Raw genomic sequence first — 20,066 nt, 5'->3', positions numbered from 1 at the left:
ACTTAGATTAATCAGGCCTTGCAATTACTTGTTATTTGAATTTCAATGATGGTCTCCAAGTAAGTACTCATTTTGCTTGATTTTCATCATAAATTTATTGTTCTTTTTGCCCTGATTTTCATTATTAAAATCTGAACCAGGAAACATTCCAGAAAAGTACATTGTTATATTGACAACAAAATCTTACTTTAATAATATCCATCAACAAACCTTCTGTTACCATAAACTTTGGAATTATCTTTTCAAATACACAGTTCAAGATGTTATTAGAAATGACCTTAATGTCATTTTCCCAACTTTATTACCATATTTAGATTTGAAATACAAATTGTTTGAGTGCAAAAAATCTAATGTAAATTTGGCTTACGCATTTATGACACCGACTCCAACTCTCTGCCACCTTTCAACCCCTCCTTTGGTTCTGTGTTGTCAGACAAATTGTCCATGATATTCCTTCTTCTTCTTAGGCAGTTCCTCAGGATCAACCTTGACTTGCCTTCATCCCAATTCTGAGTAATTCAATGGCAATAGGGTCCAAGATGATTAGAGACCAGACTCTGTTGCAAATACTTCAGCACACATACATACACTCTGTGCATACACAGATGTACTCTGATCATAGCCCAAACACAGGCACACAATCTCTCTACACCCTTTTCTCAAATCCCTCTCTTGCAACCATAGAACATAACTCTATGCTCATACTGCTGTACAATAGTTTTATTTTTGTTGTAGTTATAATTTTTAAAAGTTTTGGACCAGATCATATAATAAAATGTGTGTATTAAAGCGAAATGAGTTGATTGTCTGACAAATTAGTCATAGATATGCCATTTAATATTCATCTATTTTACACAGTAAGGCAAACACATATTTATATTTATATTCGGTTATTGTATGAAAAAGGACTGAGGGTCTCAATTCTACTAAAATTCATTTTTTCATTTCAGAAAGTGTTCTGGGACACAGATCAGAGAACATAGTCTATTTTGAGGATTTATTTCAATAATCAATTAACTTAAATGCAACATTTTTTGCAAATCAAATTCAGAAAGAAGTTGTGTGACACTTTCCCATTCTGTTTTAAGATGTTATTCCTGGAGGGGCCCTCCCACATGACTATCCATATGAGAATAAGGTTGAATCATTCTGCCAATTTTTCTGTCTTCTGGGAAATTTCTGACATATTTCACCTTTTTTTTTGGAGAATCATTGACACTTTACGCATTGAGTAATTTTCCTGCAAGAATTTTTCCATAATGGATGGATAATGCAGCATGGTCAATATGACAGGACTCATTTTCTCAACACAGAAAGCACATATTAAGTGTGTACACACTCATTCATTTGGCGAGATTACTGGATATCCTTTAAGAAAATAAATCTGGTTCTCACCTGGTCTGGCACGCGAGTCACTCCAGAAAAATGACAATGTGGTTGACTTTTAACTGTTTTCTGAAATGGCCAAGCCTTTAAATTCAAGGACAATTGGGGATGGGCTTGCTACTGAACCCCATATTCTCAATGAGTTGTGCTCTGCTGGGTGGATATGTACACAAGGTCTGGGATGAATTAATTAAATAAAAAGTCCACTCAGTCGTGCTTCTCATGATATATATTATGCGCTTTATGCCTGAAAACACTCAGTGGATATTTCACCACTTCACACACATTATCACTGGTTGGCTTCAGTGCAGCAATGAGTGAGGGCTGCATTGCTATGGGTTCAAGTTTTCCATTAAGCTACTAAACTGAGGTGCTATATGTGTGTTAAAAAGGATGTAAGGTATTCCTTAATAGTATAAGCAGAGCAAGAAGCTCTCCAAAATTTTTAAAATCACAGTTTGATTCTGTGGTTAAGAAGGCATATGGTTTATTGTCCTTCATCAATTGGGGAATTGAATTTAGGAGCCGGGAGGTATTGTTGCAGCTATATAGGTCCCTGGTCAGACCCCACCTGGAGTACTGTGCTCAGTTCTGGTCGCCTCACTACAGGAAAGATGTGGAAGCCATAGAGAGGGTGCAGAGGAGATCTACAAGGATGCTGCCTGGGATGCGGAGCATGCCTTACGAAAGCAGGTTGAGGGAACTCGGCCTTTTCTCCTTGGAGAGACGGAGGATGAGGGGGGACCTGATAGAGGTGTATAAGGTGATGAGAGGTATTGATAGGGTAGCTAGTCAGAGGCTTTTCCCCAGGGCTGAATTGGTGGCCACAAGAGGACATAGGTTTAAGGTACTGGGGAGTAGATATAGAGGAGATGTCGGGGTAAGTTTTTTACTCAGAGAGTGGTGAGTGCATGGTATGGGCTGCTGGAAATGGTGGTGGAGGCTGATATGATAGGGTCTTTCAAGAGACTGTTAGATCGGTATATGGAGCTGAGTAAAATAGAGGGCTATGGGTAAGCCTAGTAATTTCCAGGGTAGGGACATGTTTGGCACAGCTTTGTGGGCCGAAGGGCCTGAATTGTGCTGTAATTGTTCTATGTTCTATGTTCTATCTTCCATCATTCTTACATTCTTACTTCCAAGTTCTCATCTTCCAAGACATTTAAGCAACAATTACTGTGAACATCCAGCAGTTCTTGAAAATAATGGATGACTAAAGGTGAGATATCAATAAAAAGCAAATGCTGAAGCAATGTAAATCAATATGCAAATTCTGGAAATGTACAGCTTGATGTATCTCTCAATCCTCTGAATTTACTCATTGATTTGCATATTTATACCAGTGTGTGCCATTGACATGCCATATCTTCTAAGCCAGGTTTGGTCCATTATTCTCAATGTAACCTACAACTAAAATAAGAATACATTAGTAATGATGCATTTATTTCAAGAGGGACAGAAAGAAAGTACGGAAGGGTGAAAACAGAATGACCCATAAAGTGTTTGAGTGGAAAATAGGAAATGGTTAAATTATTGATATAATCTTGAGGCAGTGTATCTTAAATCTATGATAGCTGTCAGCTTTTATTTTATTTTTCCCAGACTAATGCTTTCTGCTTCACTTCACCATTCTTTGATGTTTCCATTTCAGAACTGCCTTAGCCTTTACCTTCTTGTCAATTCACACCGTAGCATTCTTGTACACTGTGGAAGTGGGCATTTCTGATACCAAGGATACAAATGTTCAGGGTAAAACCTAATTTTTTTAAAAATTTTATTTACAGCGTGGTAACAGACCCTTCCGGCCCAACGAGTCCGCGCCGCCCATTTTAAACCCCCATGTTAACCTACCCATACGTCTTTGGAATGTGGGAGGAAACTCGAGCACCCGGAGGAAACCCACGCAGACACAGGAGAACGTACAAACTCCTTACAGACAGCGACGGGAATCAAACCCCGATTGCTGGCGCTGTAATAGCGTCGCTCTAACCGTTACGCTACCGTGCCGCTACAATCACTACACCTTCTGAGGCCACTGCATTAGACTGCTTGGAGTCATGCATTCTTTAAATTAATGAGAGACAAATTCGCTACATTCCCCTTCACATGTTTTTTTTATGCTAACACCCAGAGCAAGAAGTGGTGAAGATACAATCACAAGTCCATCTTCTACCACTATGCATCAGCAAGATGTATTACTATTATTTTGTACACATATTTATTAAAAATCATTCTTAAACAATTGGTTTATTATTGTCACATGTACTAAGATACAGTGAAAAGCTTTTGTTTGCGTGCCATCCAGACAGACCATTCCATTCCAAGGAAAACCATACAGGATGTCAAAAAAAGAATGATTTCAGGGTCAACTAAACCCCAAAGGTTCCAAGTACAGTACCATAATGATTTGAATGAAAAGCACAACGATGCTGGGGGAAGTCAGCAGGCCAGGCAGCATCCGTGGAGAAAAGCAGGCGGTCAACGTTTCGGGTCAAGACCCTTCTTCAGGACTGAAGATAGGAAAAGGGGAAGCCCAATATATAGGAGGGAAAAGCAGAGCAGTGATAGGTGGACAAAAGAGGGGAGACAGGGGGGGCACAAGGTGATGATAGGTAGATGCAGGTAAGAGATAGTGATAGGCAGGTGTGGGGGAGGAGGGGAGAGCAGATCTACTGGGGGATGGGTAAAAAGGTAGGGAGAGAGAAAAAAAGGTTAGGAAAGGGAAGAAGGGAAGAAGTATGGTGGTGGTGGGGAGTTGTGGGGAAGGGGGGTGGGGATTACCTAAAGTGGGAGAATTAAATATTCATGCCATCAGGCTGCAAGGTTCCAAGATGGAAATTGAGGTGCTGTTCCTCCAATTTGCGCTTGGAATTCTCCGGGGCAGTGGAGGAAGCCGAGGACTGTCATTATCAGTGATGGTGTGGGAGGGGGAGTTGAAGTGACAGGCAATGGGAAGATGCAGGTCGCGGTTATGGACCCAGCGCAGGTGTTCTGCGAAACGGTCACGCAGTCTGCGTTTGGTCTCGCCACTGTAGAGGAGGCCACACTTGGAGCACCGAATGCAGCAGATGCTGTAACGGTCATAATGATTTGCTGACCCCTTTTATCTGGCCCTTCTCATGGATTCTTAAACTCATATACACATAGGGCTAGTGAATCATAGAATTGTAGAACAGTACAGCACAATACAGGCCCTTTGGCCCACAATGTTGTGCCGACCTTTAAACCTCGCCTAAGACTATCTAACCCCTTCCTCCCACATATCCCTCTATTTTAAATTCCTCCATATCTAGCAATCTCTTGAATTTGACCAATGTATCTGCCTCCACCACCGCCCCAGGCAGTGCATTCCATGCACCAACTACTCTCTGGGTAAAAAACCTTCCTCTGATATCTCCCTTGAACTTCCCACCCATTACTTTAAAGCCATGCCCTCTCGTATTGAGGATGTAGCTACTATTAATGCATATATTGGTATTGGTTTATTGTTGGGACGGGCAGGTGATATAGTAATGAATGTGAGGCACAGGGAAGATGAAGCAGGCAGTCAGGAGTAAGTCGTCCTGCCTGCTCATCACTGACGCCTCACACACAGCCCCGCCCACTAGCGTCATCACCTCACTCTTTACCCGAAAGCCTCTGTAAGTGCAACGTCGTCAAAGATGGCGGCGGCCAACAAGTGACGGGGACTGTGCTCAAGCTCCGGGATTAATCAGTCGGTTTCAATCGTAATTTTCACTTTGAAACGACGGGTTCATTCCCAAGACTGGCGTTGTACAGAGAGGTGAGATTTAAGAGGTGAATGGGCGTTTTTTTTTCGGGCTGTTTCTGTATCTTGTCGATGAGGTGGAATAAATGCCGGTAGTGCTCGGTTCAACCTAACTCGATGGCGGCGCCCCGCCCCCTCGTTGATAGTTGATTGGTGTAAGAAGGGCAGAGGCATTTGTGATTGGCTCATGCCGCCTGTCAATCGTGGTGCCGGCTGTTAAGTTTGGTTGTGGCAGCGGGCTAATCCTGGGCAGTGGCCGTCAGCAGTTGTCTATTCCCCGGCCTTAACTGAGCTTCAGCTTTCGGGAGGAGTTGGTCAGTGCTGGGTGGTTGCAGTGACTTTGTCTATTCCTGAATTTTCAGTTTCATATACTTTGTCTTACTATTGCCATCAAAAAACGAGAAACTCATTGCGTCTTTTAGTTAGTTGACTCAAACGTCATTTGAGTCCTGATGAAGGTTCTCGACCCGAAACGTCGACTGTTTATTTCCCTCCGTGGATGCTGCCTGACCTGCTGAGTTCCTCCATCACTTTGTGTGTTTAGCTCCAGATTTCAACATCTGCAGAATCTCTTGTTTCTGTGTCTTTTAGTTAGCCGTCACTTTCACCTATATTGTCAAAGTACCTTACTGAACTTCATGTAATAAGTTTTGGAGAGATGATAGAATGAATCCTTTGCAATCAAAGTGAAACCTGTGTGATCCAATCCCTGTTGTTGAACCTTAAATCAAGGAAGCTGACCATTTTTAATAAAGTTATATTTCAGGATGTGGGTGTTTCTGGCAACGCCAGCATTTATTGTCCCATCCCATGAGAGGGTTGTCCTATCACCAGTGCCTTAAAACTAGATTTATATTCTCTAGTGTTTACAAGAGTGGGGGATGATCTTTTGAAAAATAAAACCCTGAGGGAGCACGATATGTAAAAATATTTCCAAGTCAGTATGGTGTGCAACTCAGAAGATAACTTGCATGTGGTGGTATTCTCTTGTTGTTGCCTTTTTGAAAAAGAATGTGGATATGGGAGATGTTATTGGGGTGGATATGAATGGAAGGTTCTTTTCCCCTTGGATACAAGTAACTGCTGTACGTCTTGTTAGTAGTACAACTTCGATGTGTGTTGGTGGAAGTAAGAAATGCTAGGAGTGGAGATGGGGTGCCAATGAAGAGGACTGTTTTGTCCTGGATGGTGTTGAATTTGAAAGTTGTTGCAGCTGTGCTCTTCCGGACAAGTGGAGAGCATCCTGTCACACCTGACTTATTCCTTGTAGATGGTGAGAAGGCTTTGAAGTATCAGGAAGAAAGTTGTCTGCTGCAAGATACCTACCCTTTGACCTGCTCTTTTAGACACATTTATGTGGCTGGTCCAAATGAACTTCTGATCAAAGGTGTTGATGTTTGGCAACTTGGTGATGGTAGCGTCATTGGATATTAAAGATAGGGGGTTACACATACTTGCCAGAGAAGGCCATTGCTTGGTGCTTTCATGGCATGTATGTTACTTGCCATTTATAAGACTGTGATTAAATGTTGTCTAAGTCTGGAGAGTAATTGCTGCTTGATAGCATTGATAATGACATGTTTCATCACTTTGCTGATGATAGAAAGTAGACTGACTAAATTTGTCCTGCTTCTTGTGGGTAGGATAAACTTGGGTAGTTTTCCCATGGTCTTCTGACTCAGCAGGTGAACCATGTCCATATCATTGCCATTGCTAAAATGGCTCGATGAGAGGTGCAGCTAGTTTTAGAGTGCAAGTCCTTAGTAATACAACCGGGATGTACTTTGGTCCTATGGTACTTGTATCCAGTGCTGTCAGCTGCTGCTTGATATAACTGAGTGAAGTAAATTGGCTTCTTTAGGGATCTCAGCAGGCAGCAGAAATGAATAATCTATGCAGCATTTCTGGCTCAGTGTGGCTCTGAATGCTTCAGCTTTGTAATTCATGGTCAGATGCTAGGCTTTGCCATGGTTAAGGACAGTGATGTTCTTGGGCAACACACAAGGCGCTGGAGGAATTCAGCAGGTCAGGCAGCACCTATGGAGGGAAAAGGACAGTCAAGCCTTTGGGCCAAGATCCTTCATCTGGATGTCCTTGGAACTACCTCCTATTATCTGTTTGTTAACATTTTTGACCAGATGCAGCAGAAAGTTTTGATCCTTTTTGCTGTAGCATTGCTTTGCTGTCTTTTGTCTTCTGTTTAGCACAAACACAATCATACGTTGGAGCTTCACCAGGATGGTAGCTTGATTTTGGCATACCTGGTGCTGCTTTCAGCATGCCCTCCTGATTTCCAAATTGAATGACATTTGATGCCCTAGCTTGACTATAATGGTAAAGTGAAGGATATTTGGGCCATGAGGTTACAGACTGTTGTGTACTTTTCTGTGGCTGTTTGTACACAGCACCTCATGAATGCCCAGTTCAGAGTTGCCACATCTGTTTGGCTGTTTCCCATTTACATGATTGTTGTACTACACAACACAATGAAAGGTGTCCTTACTGTGAGAATGTGACTTTGTCTCCACCAAGAATGGTTCAGTGGTAAAACCTACTGATGCAGTCATGGCAGATTCATCTAGAACAGATGGATTGCGGGGTGAGGTCAAGTAGCTTAATCCCTTGTGTTTCGCTCCATACCTGTAGTAGACCCAATATGGTATCTGTATCCTTCATGAATCTGTCATCTTGGCCAGTGGTGGTGCTAACCATTTTGGAGGAACACTGATTTATCAAATTAAGGAGGGCAGTAGGTCAGACGAGATTTCCTAGTCCAAAACTTACCTGATGTCATGAGTCTGGAGTCATTATTGGGGATTCCCAATGCTGCTGCTCCTGTTTATATTCCATTATAGCACCACCTACAATGTGCTTATCTTGCAGTTGGGGCAGGGATTTGATGGGGTATGGCGCAATTTGCACATCAAACAGCATCCAACAGTTAACAAGCCCTTCTGCGCTGACCATGACGCCAATCTAACTAATCTCATTTGCTTGAATGCGGTGCATATCCTCTATTTATTCCTGTTCATGTGTCTGCCTAAATGCCATTTAAACATTGCAATCGTATCTGCTTCTACCACCTCCCTGGCAGCAAATTCTAGGCACCCACCACTGTCTGTGTGGTTGGGGGGGGGGGGGCGGGGGGGGTGGTTGAGAATCTTGCCTTAAATTTCCTTTAAACTTTCCTGACTCTCACCCTAAACCTATGCCCTCTAGTATTTGCTATTTTCACACTGAGAAAAAGACTCTGACAATCTATCCTATCTATGCCTCTCATAATTATGTCTATTTCTATCAGGTTGCTCCTCAGCCTCTGCTCCAGAGAAGACAACTCAAGTTTGTCCAAACTCTTTTTGGGGCTAATACTCTCTAATCCAGGCAACATCCTGGTGAACCTCTTCTGCACCCTCTCCAGATCCCACCATCAGTGTGGTGACCAGTACTTTTAAATGTAGCCTAATCAAAGTTTTGTACAGCTGCAACATGACTTCCCAACATTTATACTCAATGCCCAACTGATGGAAGCAAGCAAGTCGTACGTCTTGTTTACCACCCTATCCACTTGTTGCCACTTGCGGGGAACTACAGCCTTGCACCCCAAGGTTTCTCTGTACATCAATGTTTCAAAGGGTCCTACCATTTACTGTATAATTTCCTCTGGTATTTGACCTCCCAACATGCAACACATCACGTTATTCTGGATTAAACACCATTTGCCATTTCTCCACAAAGGTGTACTCTCAAAATCATCCCTTACAGACTATATCTCGCTTGATTAGTCTGTGGGACAGCTGCCCTATATAGAGATCAATTCCAATATGTTCATGAAGAGGACTTTGAAAGGGCATCTGAGCTGGGAGCCATTTCATGTCCAAATTTGGTGCCTGGGTTAACAGTAGGTTGTCTGTCCAGTTTTATTGTTTTTGTTAGAAATGTCGTGGTTACGATGTATTTATGTGGCTTGCTGAGCTATTTTAGAGAGCAGTTAAGAAGGCATTGCTGTAGGTCTGGAGTCACATAAGTTAGGTCAGTTAAGGACGGCAGATTTCCTCCCTGAGGGACATTAGTGAACCTGATGGAGTTTTATGACAGACTCAATTTCATGGTCATTATTTAATGAGATTCTATTTTTTTTAAATGTTCCAGAGCTGTTAAGATGGCATTTGAGCTTGCATTTCTGATTTGTTCTCATATACTTATTTCTCATGACATAGGAAGCCATTTGGCTGATTGACTCTATATTGGCTTTCTGAGCAATCATGCCAATCCCAATCCCTGTATTTATTTCCTTGTACATGTATTCTCTCTCCTATACCTATCAACTCCACCCAGATTCTCCTATCACCCACCAACACTAGAGGCAACTTAAAGTAGCCAATTAACCTACCAATCAGTATGTTGGAGACACACAAAATTCTGCAGATGCTGGAATCTGGAGCAAAACACAAAAAGTGCTGGAGGAACTCAACAGGTCAGGCAGCATCCATGGAGGGAAACAAACAGTCGACGTTTCAAGCTGAGACCCTTCATCAGGACTGTTTGGTATCAGTATATCTTTGGGATTTGGGAGGAAACTAGAGCACCCAGGGAAAACCCAGGCAATAACATTGTGGGGTTACTTGCCACCCTTAATGGAAACTTGGAATTATAAAGTATCTTTAATGTCCCCTTAGCTTGGGGTAGGAGGGAAGGTGTTGTTTGTGACAAAAGAAGGGAAAAAAAAGAAAGGTAATTAAATACATATTTAAAAATTATGTTGAAATATGCAATAAAATGGGAAATATGGATTGAATTCTAGAATAAAGGGAATTGTCAAGTTTAACACTTCATCAATTTGAAAAGGTGGAAGAGAGAGGTCCTTGAAAGGTAGGAAGATGATCATGTCAGCGCTTGGGAGCCAGCAATTGTGTTAATAATGAATGGGATATGGAGGTTGAAACATGACTCTGCCTCGAGCAATGTTTGTTTTGCTTGAGGAGATGGCCAGGGATCGGGATAGAATTAGGAGTTAAATGTGGAGCTTCAAATGGAAGTGCATGGATTAATTTCAGTCTTGCCATTGTAGAATTTGATAAACTTAATGTGTTAGACAAATTTGACATAGTGGTGATTATACAGTGAAGAGTGGTGTTGCGAGATGTATGACATAGCATTTTTGGAATTCATCCTTGGGTCATGTTGTGTAGATGAGGTGTGGGGGTACAGGGGCCAAAACAAAACCTAGTGTGATCAAGTCAAGTGTTTTGAACCAAAATCACCTTCTTAATAATGTAGAATCCCCAGAATCAGATTTATTGTCACTGACTTGTATGATGTGAAATTTGTTGTTTTGCAGCAATTTAATAAATTGCAGCTATAAGTTAATAAATAGTGCAAAACAAAAGGAATAACTAGGTAATGTTCATGGACCATTCAGAAGAAATCTAATGGCATGGGGAAGAAGCTGTTTCTGAATCCTTGAGTGTGCGTCTTCAAGCTCCTGTTGTGCATTTTGATGGTAATAAGGAGAAGAGGGCATTCCTGGGTGGTGAGGGTCCTTGGTGATAGAAGCTGCCTTCTTGAGGCACCACTTCTTGAAGATGTCTGATGGTTGGAAGGTTTGTGCCTGTGATGGAGCTGGCTGAGTATACAACCCTCAGCAGCCTCTTGTGATCCTGTGCATTGGAGCCTCCCTACCAGGCGGTGATGCAACCAGTCAGAATGCTCTCCACTGTGCATCTATAGAAATTTGCAAGAGTCTTTGGTGACATACCAAATCTCCTCAAACTCCTAATGCTTAGAGCTGCTGGCATGCTGCCTTTGTGAATGCATCAATGTGTTGGGCCCAGGATAGATCTTCTGAGATATTGACGCCCAGGAACTTAAAGCTACTCACTCTTTCCACTGCTGACCCCTCAATGAGGACTGGTGTGTATTCTCCCGACTTCCCCTTCCTGAAGTTCACAATCAATTCCTTGGTCTTGGTGACATTGAATGCGAGGTTGTTGTTGCAACACCACTCAACTAGATGTTGGAAGATAATTTAGAAGTCTGCAGGGGATCTTCCACTCATCACATGTATGACAAACTGATCATAATGCTTCTGGTGTTTTCCAGTACTTGTTGTCAGACGAGCATTCTTTCTCTTGTTATTTCTTAATTTTTTGGGCAGTCATACCACTTTTTTTCTGATGTTCACATTGAGAACAACTCATTATTTTCAAATGGATTTTGTCCACATCCCTGTAGCATGGTCTAAAAAAAGAATACATTTGGTAGCATCAATTTTTGGGGTTGAAAAATGGCTGCTATGTCTTGTATCTTATCAGAATAGATCTCCAATCTGAATTTCTTGGGATTGAATAATATCTGGATTATTGATATATTCAGGTTATAAACCAGTGGTTTGTGCATCCAAAGTAATTTTTCTTATGTCGTATTTCACATGGGTTTGATAGTATGGTGGATAAATAGCTGGATCAGCAGCCAGTGTTCTGAACTGCTGATCTATATGCACAAATTCCATACTGCCATCGCAAATGGGTTTGAAATTCAAGTAATTTAAGAAAAAATCTGATATGGATGGCATGGTGGTGCAGCAGTTAGTACTGCTGCCTCACAGCTTTAGCGATTGAGGCTTGATTCTGACCTTGAGTGCTCTCTGTGGGAAGTTTTCACATTCTCCCTGTGAGCTCGTGCATTTTCTCTGGATGCTCTGGTTTCCTCCCTCATTCCAAAATCATGCTGATAGATAAGTGCAATAGAATCAAAAGGGGAAGTTAGTGAGATGTGAGAGAGATTAAGCTGTAGACCTGAAAGGGAAAAGATGAGAGGGAATGAGATTGCTCTGCTGGGATGGCTTCAATGGATTGAATGGCCTTCTCTTGTGTTGTAATAGGTATAATAAATATTAAACAATATGAAGCTTTTTCAAAAAAAAACATTTACATTAAATTTGTTTATTGGACAGTTAAAGTGAGTAATTTTTTTTTGAAGAATCACTTGCTTTGTTAGGTTGGGATTTTGGATGTTTTTGGGCTTGGGATGTTTGGACTGGCGATCTGCTGCTGCATTAGAAACAACATATTAGGGTTGTAGAGCTAGGTCTGAGATCCAAAACAGCACAAAAGTACTAAGTCTGCAAAGGAAACGTGTCTCTTGCCTGAATGGTAAATGTGACCTGCAGTCATTAACAATATCCAGTCTGAAACAGCATTGGGCCCATTCTCTGTGTGAATTGGGTATCTAATGACTGTTTGGAGTACTTAATGAAATTGATTCATGGCCTGACTTCAAGTCCTCAGCATGTGATGAACCTTATAAAACTGCTCTGTGTGTGCTGAGGACTGCACAAGGTGTTTGTTGACACCTGGCAGTCAAAAGGCGAATGAACATTTTTCTGTTTGTGTGAATCTGGATCTAGGAGGAACAGGATTCTTCCTTTCACTTCTTTCCAAAACCTCCCCATGAATCTTCATTTCAACAACCACTGTCTCCAACTCCACTGTAGCCACTTGCTGATGTCCCTCCTCTTTCCCCCCCACCCCACGCACACAATTGGCTGGCTGGCTAGCTCTATGCTGGCCTAAAAGCACTCTGGAAGCATACCAATGAAGCTGGCAGACAAATTATCAGGTTCTTGAGAACAACCTTTTTAGGCACAAGTGATTTGCAGCGATTCTGGCATGAACCAATTTACAAGACAGGAAAGCAAGAAAGAAGGATATATTCCCAACAATTGTAGTTGTTATCAATGGCTTTTTTTAATTCACACTTGTTTAAGTCAAATCCCACATAAGAGACATGATGACAAAGTTCTAAACTCTCCCATCTGTATCTGGTCAACTGTGAGGCCTAGAAATTGGTTTGTGCCATGTAATTACGCACCACTTGTGCATAAGGTGGCTGGTCTCCAGAGTCTGCAAATTTGTCTGCCAACCTCGTTTCCAGAGAGCCCCCCAGATCTGCTGAAAGATAGCTTGCCCGTTGTGGAAAGAGAGGAGAGATACCAGTCAAGCGTTGTGTTGGTGGGTGGCAAGTCCAATGCATTATCATTGGATCTAACACCATATCTTCTTTTGAATAAGATAAACAGAGGCCCCATCTTTTCTCCCATTTAGGTTTAAAAGATGCCTGGTAAGTCAAAGTCATGTTTATTGTCATATGCACAAGTACAGCTATGCACAGGTGCAATGAAAAACTTACTTGCAGCAGCATCACAGGCACATAGCATCAAATAAGGAGCATTCACAAGAAAAATATAAATTATACACAATTTTTACAAGAGAGAATGCAATTAGAACAAAAACTCCATTGTAGTGCAAAGTGATCAGTGGTCATAGTGTTGCTATACTGGGGTAGTGATTAGGGTTGTGCAGGTTGGTTCAAGAACCAAATGGTTGAAGGGAAGTAGCTGTTCTTGAACCTGGTGTTGTAGGACTTCAGGCTTCTGTACCTCCTGCCTGATGCTAGCTGCGAGAAGATGACATGGCTTGATGGTGGGGATCTTTGATGATAGATGTAGCGGCCTTGGAGGCAGCGCCTCTTGTAGATACTAATGGTGGGGAGGGATGTGCCCTTAATGTATTGGCTGAGTCTGCTACTCTATGCAGCTTCTTGAGTTCCCATACATTTGAATTCCATACCAGACCATGATGAAACTAGTCAGGATGCTTTCAACAGTACATCTGTAGAGATTTGTTAAGAGTATTTGGTTACATGCCGAAGCTCCTTAACCTTCTAAGAAAATAAAGATGCTAGCGATTGTATCTATGTGCTGGGCCTAGGACAGTTCATCCAATATGTTAATGCCCAAGAATTTAAAGCTGCTGACTTTCTCCACTGCTGATCCTGCAATATAGACTGGCGCATGTTCGCCCTCCTTCCCCTTCCTGAAGTTAACAATCAGCTCTTTAGTTTTACTGACGTTGAGTGACTGGTTGTTGTTGCAGCATCATTCAACCAGGCGTCCTACCTTGCTCCTCTACTCTGACTCATCACCCCCCCCCCCCCCCCAATGATTCCACCAACAGTGGTGTTGTTAGTGAATTTGTATGTGGCATTGGAGCTGTGTTGTGCTTAGCCACACAGTCATATGTGTATATAGGGAGTAGAGCAGGGGCTAAGCATGTAGCCTTGAGGTGCACCTGTGTTGAAGGTCATGAAGCTTGATGATGAGTTTGGATGGGATGATTGTGTTGAACACCGCGCTGTAGTCAATGAAGGGCAGCCTGTGTTACAGTCGTCCTGGTCATCCAGAGCAGCGTGAAGAGTCAGAAATTACATCTGTTGTTGACCCATTGTGGGGGTCGGCAAATTGAAGTGCAGAAGGTGATTCATACTATAACCAACTTCTCGAAGCACTTTATTATGGTTGATGAAAGTGCAGCTGAGCAGTAGTCATTGAGGCAAGTCACCATGCTCTTGGCATCAGTACAGTAGATGTCTTTTTGAAATTGGCAGAGATTTGAGCATTATCGCACTTTTGTTCCTGACATCTTGCTGTACTTTAATTCACTGGTACATTTCTTATGAAACTGTATATCTGAAAACTATAGGGAAAGTTGATCCATAGCAACCAGTTAACAACAAGCTTCAACATGTAGTTCTATTCAGTTTAAAGTATCAATATTATTGCATTATGAATTAACTAAATGATCAAATTCATTGCACTACATTTTTCAGTTGAATTTTAATAATAAATATAACTCCTGGTCCAATATAAAGTTTAATGTTTGTTCATAGTGTAGGTATTGTAGATTGTTTGCAGCAATCAATAATCGTGTATTAACTGATTAATCTATTATCTCATCATTATTTGTTAAACTTGGGTAAATATTATCAGAACTTCCAGTGTGCTTAATTTTACTTTGGGATCTGTTTAATATTTCAGCTGAATAGAATGTAAAATATCTTGCAGAGATATGAAATTGGATCAGAAAAGATGCATAACAGAATTTCAGGTCTTCACCTTTTTAAATTTATTTTTAAAAGATTAAAAGTGTAATAAAAATAAATTCAAATGGGATTATTATAAGTCTCAGAAATGTAGAGTGATACATTGCAGTAGGACTTTTTCTTATCCTTTACCTCATTATTTTCATCCTGCAAGTAGATGGAAATGGGCATCATGACAGATCAGTGAGACATAGTATCTCTTGAACATTAGGCTGAATGATCTAGCAATTAAATTGCATTTATCTTCATGGTGAGAAAGATATATTTTAAAGTGAGGAACTGAGGGTTTATTGAGTGAGGAGATTGATAGAGTGCAGTAGAAATTAAAAAGGTCAAAAAGCTGATAGGTTTTTAGTATTTAATGGCCTGCATCTTTGGGTTTTAACCCTATCTCACTCCTGTACACTGCGTCGTCACCACCTGTGATTCTGCCAACAGTACTGGTGTCATTGGTGATGGCGTTGTAGGTATAGCTCTCTATGCCTACAACTATGTGGCTAAGCCAGTTGTAAGCTATACCTACAGCTGGTTTAGCCACAGTTGTAAGTATAGAGAGAGTGGAGCAGGCGGCTCAACGTGCAGTCCTGAGGTGTGCCTGTGTCGATGGTCAGTGAGAAGGAGATGATGTTTCCAATCTACACTAATTGTGGTCTTCCAGTGAGGAAGTTGAGGATTCAATTCCAGAGAGAGGTACAGATGGTTTGAGGGGATGATGGTGTTGTATGCTGGGCTGTAGTCAATGAACAAGGGCCTGACATGTGTGTTACAGTTGTCCAGGTGGTCCAGAGCAGAGTGGAGAGCCTGTGAGATTGTGTCTGCTATAGACCTGTTGTGGCAATAAGCAAATTGAAGTGAGTCTAGTAGCTACATTGGCAGGAATAAGAGAAAAACTTTTTTGTTTTTTAAAGAAACTAAGGACAGTAAATATTCAGAGCATCCTTTTACTTCAATCACTAAATTTAACCTGGAAGGACATCAAGCCATTTAGGAAGGCAAATAATGTCTTCCAAGAAAATTGGAGTGTTAAAAGAAGAAAGTATTGCAGCAGTTATATACAGCTTTCATGAAATCAGGCTTACAGTATTACGCACGAAAGAATATGCATGCTTTAAAGAGGTTACAATAAATATTTGAGTGGCAGTTATAGACTCGTGGAGTTATGGAGCTCAGATACAGGCTGTTCAGCCCACCTTGTCCATTCTGACCATCAAGTACCTCTTGTACTAATCCCACTTACCAGCTCTTGGTCAGTACTCTTATCTGCTTTGGCAATTCAACTGCTTGTTTAGGTGGTACTTAAATGTTCTGAGAGTCCATGCCTTCTCCACTCTCCTCGGTGCCGTCCAAACTCCAACCACTGTTTTGATGGAAGAATATCTTCCTTCTATCCCCTCAAAACTTTTAATCCTTACCTAAAACCTTTGCCCTCTGGTTGTAGTCATATATACTAGGGAAAATTTACTACTTTCTACTTTAACTATGCCCCTCATAATTTTGTATACCTCTGTCACATTCACCCTTGGTCTTCACTCCAAGGAAAACAAATCCAGCCTATCCATTCTCCTCATGACTGAAACACCATCCCAGGTACATTCTCCAGAGCAACCACTTCCTTTCTATACTGAGGTGACCAAAACCTGTACATAGTATTCCAGATGTGGTCTCACCTGTGTTTAATAAAGGTGGATTTTTTATAAAGATTATTTATAAAGGTAAATTCTCTGGGGTGATTCCTGATTTGTTAAGGTTAACCTACAGGGGACATGAGTAGAATGGCCATTGAAAAGTAAGAGGTGATCTCCTCAAATCAGACAATGAATTCTTTGGCGCTTAACAGATGTTGATTGCTTCATTAATTGGGGAGTCTAGAAGAATGCGTCATACTCTCAGCTTGGGGTGTTGGTTATTTGGGGCTGAAGTGAAAGATATTTCTTCGCTAAGATTTTTACACCCAAGAGATGTGGATGCTCAGTCTTGATTATATATTTTTGGGGAGGCACTGAGGAAATTAAAGAATATATTGATATGGATGGAAAGTGAAATTGAGGTAGAACGTCAACTATGATCTTGCTGAAGGGCTGAGCAACCTGAGGGGTCTTTCGCCTATTGATGCTCTTGTCTGTTTTAATAAGATAGAATTATTTAAAAAAAACACTGACATAGTAGTGAATTGGTCAAATTAAATAAACAAATGTGAAGTAGAATGGGTTGATTAAAAGGACAAAAGTGAAGTATAAACACTTGGAAGAAAAAGTACAAATAATTAACATTTGAGGGGAAAAAAAGAAAGCCCAAGAAACAATTTGCTGCTTGCAAGAGTGAGACTCCACTCCAGGTTAAGTGCTTCCTCACTGAGCTTTTGAAGTTGAGTGGCATCACTTGCATATAAAATTTTGCCATTAAAAGGACGCTTACTTCAATACCTTTGGCAAGAACTTTGTATTTTTCAAGTAATTCCAGCAATTCTAGGAGCATTTATAGAAAAGTTGATGAGCTAATAATTGGCATGGCTAGCAGCAGAATTGCAGAAATGGTGCAACAACTCAAGATGATTGCAGTTTATTGTATATTTCTTTCTTGCCGCAAATTGTTTTTTTTAGCTTACTAACAGTGAAGAATGGCATTGTCATGCATTAGGGTTATTTTCTTGGCAGATTCTGGGACAGTCTATGACAGTAATTTGGTGTATAGCCTATAGCCATCACAAGTAACCTGGTTATTGGTAGAATTCTATTCATGAAATGCTCCAGAGAAAATTGATGCCTCATTTTACCTGAGGTACAATAATTCTTCAGTAAGTTTGTGTCAAAAAAAAAATCCTTGGTTTGAAGTTGTTTATCTTTTATTGGCTTTCCCCCACTTGTTGACTTATTGCTGGGGTAGAGTTCCATTCTTGTGGACATGTCCTTCTTTACATTTATGACTGAGTGTTGCAGACCATGGGGAAGGAAATGTGTTGTTCATCATGGCTAAGTATGCTTTTCATCTTTACCCCTTGCCCTACTCCACCCATAACACAGGACTGCTGTGATTAGACATAGTGACACAACTGCCTTCAGTAGGATCATTAAATTATCATAGATTTGAGGTCAAATCTGGGTTTTCCTGATCTGCATGGCTCAATTATTCCAGAAGTACTCCTGGTTGGTGTTGTTCAACCTCATCTATTTGAGATTCACTTTTCCAGGACCCTTCATAATTTGTGGGAGTAAGTGTACATTTGCACATTTCTGAAGGAAAGTGTTCAGGGTTTCATTTCATCTGAGATAAAAGATTAAAAGATTTTTGCACAAGATGACCAGTGTACTTTGAAATTTTGCAGATTATGCTCCACAAACCTGACAGAACCGCAATGTGCACTACAGACAAGGAGACTGTAAACCTTTACTTGTAATATACCACAAGAACTGTCTGCATATTATTTTTACACACCCAAACTATACCATGTAATTGTAAAGAATGCAAAATAACTTTGGTCAAAATTTATTGAAATTACCAAATTTATTGGATTTAACATCAAAACAATTTGAGTGGTAATGCACAACTCCGGGCTTTAAAAGTGTTCAATGCAGAAGCTGAGTCTGGAGCTGATGACTGGGATGAGGGAAAATCTTAAGTGTTTCAATCAATAAAAATAACATGAGTCTTGCCAATCTGTTGCCTGGGTACTCTGCAGCCCTCTATCCTTAACATTGCCTTTAGTAGCTTAGGACCATAGCCATTTCCCCAATTTCTGTTGCAATAGGAAGTGTTCGTAGTTTGTGCAGGATCTGGATTATAAAGCAGACTTGGATGGAATCTTAGATAAGACTTGGACACAGAACACTGTCTTTTTCATCTAAACTTGTTGATTTTACTAAACTGGGTGGGAAAGTGAAGAGAATGCTAAGTGTATGCAAAGGGCTGAGCAAGTTGGCAAAAAGGTGGGAAATGGAGTATAATATTGGGAATGTGAGGTTATTCATTTTGCTAGGCAGAATAGAAAAACTTTTTTTTGAAATGGTGAGAGACCAGTAAATATGGAGGAATCTTGGTGTGTATTTTCATCAAATGCAGAAAATTAACATGCAGATACAGAAATTGATTAGGGAGGTTAATGGTATATCAAAACTAAGGAGGTCTAGCTGCAGTTGCACTGCTGTTGGTAAGGCCACATTGAAGTTACTGTGTGGTTTTGGTCTTGTACTAAAATAAGGGTATGCTTGGAGATGGAGTAGTGTAGATTCATGATAGTGACTCTAGGGATGAGAGAGTTGTCTGAAAGGATTGAGTAAGGTTTACCTAGATGTACTAGGGCTTGAAAGAATGAAGTTATTTCTTTTGGAAATGCAAGATTTTGGGAAGGCTGGATGCTGAAGGGCTTTTGCTTCTAGTAGGAGAGTTTTTATAAACGGCTGTTGTCTCTGGATCAGTAGTCAGCCATTTATGACTGAGGAGAGATTTCTTGGGTAGTTGTACATCTGCACTTGAGGCCTGGTTGTTCAGTTATTGGTTATGTTGAAGACTTAATGGATTTTGGGGCAATAAGAGAATAAAAGGATATGGGAATTCACTGTGTTTTGACGTACACGTGACTAATAAAGAAATCTTATCAATCTATCAATGCTCCTGCCAATGCTGATGGTGGTTTTCACTCTTAATTTCCCTTTTTTCTTTTAAAATTGCTTGCTTTGGGTTCAATTCAGATGTAAAAGCACACTGGCTATATTAAAAATTTGATTATTTACAGAAGTTGACCAACTTACTATATTTATCCAGCATTTTATCTCTAAGTTTTCAATATTTACAGGCTTTTCTTTGTTTCATATGGTTGTAAATTCTTTCCGCCTAGTGAATATACTTGCTCTTTTATGGCTGCATTGAAGGAAAGTGGTGAGCTGACCATTGCATTTCAGGCAGTGCATTACATCTTCCAAGTTTTACCTTTTCTAAAGTGACTTCTGCTACAGGGGTTGAATTATAATTACCCAAC

General features: G+C 40.8%; 1 protein-coding gene across 7 annotated transcripts in view; it reads left to right on the top strand.

Annotated features, from left to right (window-relative positions):
• The first annotated feature begins 4,922 nt into the window (after positions 1-4,922).
• The window catches only part of arfgap1 (ADP-ribosylation factor GTPase activating protein 1), a 33,219-nt gene continuing 18,075 nt past the window's right edge, over positions 4,923-20,066 (top strand). For 4 of the 7 annotated variants that reach the window (XM_052031183.1, XM_052031182.1, XM_052031181.1 and 1 more), the window contains exon 1: positions 5,034-5,170. The gene's annotated coding sequence lies outside the window, so the exon portion shown is untranslated. Of the gene's footprint in view, positions 5,185-20,066 lie in introns of all 7 variants that reach the window. The other 3 variants (XM_052031179.1, XM_052031178.1, XM_052031177.1) reach the window with 3 other exon arrangements.

This window comes from Pristis pectinata, chromosome 16, assembly GCF_009764475.1.
Source record: "Pristis pectinata isolate sPriPec2 chromosome 16, sPriPec2.1.pri, whole genome shotgun sequence".
Taxonomy (NCBI): Eukaryota; Metazoa; Chordata; class Chondrichthyes; order Rhinopristiformes; family Pristidae; genus Pristis; species Pristis pectinata.
This window is presented reverse-complemented; position numbering and strand designations above follow the sequence as displayed.